The sequence below is a fragment of the Bos mutus genome, chromosome 5 (assembly GCF_027580195.1).
Source record: "Bos mutus isolate GX-2022 chromosome 5, NWIPB_WYAK_1.1, whole genome shotgun sequence".
NCBI lineage: Eukaryota > Metazoa > Chordata > Mammalia > Artiodactyla > Bovidae > Bos > Bos mutus.
The window spans coordinates 46,002,326-46,005,174 of NC_091621.1; positions in this window are offsets into that span (position 1 = coordinate 46,002,326).

The window sequence follows — 2,849 nt, forward strand, 5'->3', positions numbered from 1 at the left end:
TTCATCTTTTTTTTTTGTTTTTTTCTGGCTGCACCATGCAACTTGTGGGACCTCAATTCCCTCACCAGGGATTGAACTCAGGCCATGGCAGTGAAAGCACTGAGTCCTAATCACTAGACCACCAGGGAACTCCCCAAATTCATCTTTTTAAAGTGTATATATAAATCAACTATATTTCAAAAATAAAGTATACAATTCAGTGATTTTTAGTATATTCACAAAATTATGCAGCTATCACCAATAGCTAATTCTAGACCATTTTCATCATCCCCAAAGAAACCCTATTCTCACTAGCAGTCACTCCCCATCACCTCCATCAGACCCTGGCAACCACAAGTCTACTACCTACTTTCTGTCTTTGTGGATCTGCCTATTACAGACATTTTGTATAAATGGAATAATATGATGTGTGGCCTTTTCACTTACCATAGTATTTTCAAGGTTCATTCTCATTGTCATGTGTATCAGTCAGTACTTTATATCTTTCATGGCTGAGTAATATTCTATTGAATGAATATACCAATATTTTTAGATTTTTTTTCACTTGGACCATTAAAAAATTTTTTATTGAATTTATTACAATATTGTCCCTGTTTCATGTTTTGTTTTTTGGGATGAGAAGCATGTGGGATCTTAGCTTCCTGACCAGAGGTCTAACCCACACCCCCTGCATTGGAAGGCAAAGTCTCAACTACTGGACCACCAGGAAAGTCCCCAGTATACTAACTTTTGTTTATCTGTTTATCAGCTGATGGACTTTTGGGTTGCTCCCACTTTGGGGCTATTATGATAATATGACTTTGAACATCTATTTACAAGTTTTTACAGGGACATTGTTTTCAATTCTCTTGATACATACCAAGGAATGGACTTACCGGGTCATATCTATATCTATGTTTAACTTTTTGAGAAACTGCTATACCAATTGCAACATTTTACTTTTAACAGCACTGTATGAAGATCCCAATTTCTCCACATCCTAACACCAACACTTTTTTATTCATCTTTCTGATTCTAGTCATCCTAGTGGATGTGAAATGGTATCTTATTGTAATTTTGATTTACATTTCCCTAATGGCTAATAATGCTAAACAGTGCTTCATGTGCTTATTGGCCATTTATATATCTTCTTGAAAGAAATGTTTATTCAAGTCCTTTACCCATTTTTTAATTGGGTTATTTGTTTATAATTATCAAGTTTGGATGGATACCAAACTTGCTAAATTGCTATTGCTAATTTCAATAGCAAACAAAATCTTTGCTCTTATATAGTTTTGCTCTTATTTCCTTTCTCCTTTTGTTGTTGTAACCATATATATTTTAATTGATATTCTCTATTTGTGCTGCTGTTGTCATACAAATTACATCTCTCCACATTGTACTGAGGTAGGGGATAGATAGGCCGAACAGCTGCGACTAGTTTCCCCAGGCTGAGCCACTATAGCTGGTCTCCTGCTGATGCTTCAGGATGGTATAACAGTGGGAGCATTGGGTCCTGATTGGGTGCATTCTTGTGGATTTTCCAGCCCAACACATGCTCAGAGAAGGCCCTCAGGCTAGGGGAAGGGCTGAAGGAGAGAGAAAATGCTACTGGAATCCATTCTAGCTGAGAGATTAACATGCACACCAGGACCAAATATGGAAATGATTGGCCAGAAACAACCCAGAAAACTGCCCCCATATAACTGACTCCAAGTCTGCCCATGTGTTCTTCCACACACACTATGCTTCTCATAAACACTTTTATCTTTTTCACAACCTTGGTCTCTTTGCTGAATTCTTTCTTCAAAGAAGACGAGAACTGAGGTCCTTCTAGCTTTTCACTGCCAGAATCAGTATGATTATCAATATAGATTCATGATTATTATTTTATATAATTATCTTTTAAATACTATAGGAGCGACAGTGTTACAAACAAAAATTATGTTTATACCATCTTTTATATTTACCTGCTACTACTTTTAATTTTTTCATGTGACTTAGAGTTACTATCTAGTTGACCTTTCACTTCAGCCTAAAGAATTCCGTTTAGTATTTCTTAGAGGACAAGCTTGCTAGTGATGAATTCGTCTCGTTTTTATTTATTTGGATATGTCTTAATTTCTTATTCATTTTTGAAGGAAAGCTTTGCTGAATATAAGATTTTGTTTGACAGCCTTTTTCTTCCAGTACTTTGAGTATGACACCCTACTGCCTCTAGCCTCCATGGTTTCTGATGAGAAATTGTATTGAGAATTCCACGTATGTGATGCGTCACTCTTCTCTTGCTGCTTTCAAGATTCAATCTTTGCTTTTTTGACGGTGTGGTAATCATGTGTGTAAGTAAGGATCTGTTTGAATTTTTCCTACTTGGAATCTGTGGAATTTCTTGGATATGTACATTAAGTTTTGTCATCAAATATGAGAAATTTTTGGTCGTTATTTCTTCAAATATTTTTTCTGTAATTTTTTTCTTCTCTCATCCTGCAGTACAACTGATGGCATATCACAGGTCATTTTTCTTCATTGTTTCTGCTTATTCCTCAGACTGGATCATTTCAATTGACCTGCCTTCAAATGCACTGTTCTCTCTTCTGTTTGCTCACATCTGCTGTTGAGTCCTTCTCGTGAATGTTTTTATTTTTGTTATTGCATTAATAAACACCAGAATTTCTATTTCCTTCTTAAAAAAATTATTTCTATGTTTTTACTGATATTCTCTATTTGGTTAGACACTCTCTTTCATTTATTTCTGTAGACGTGGTTTATTTGAGCTCTTTGAATATATTTATTTTTAACTGAGGTAACATTGGTTTACAACTTCATATAAGTTTCATGTGTACAACATTATATTTTGACTTCCTTGTACA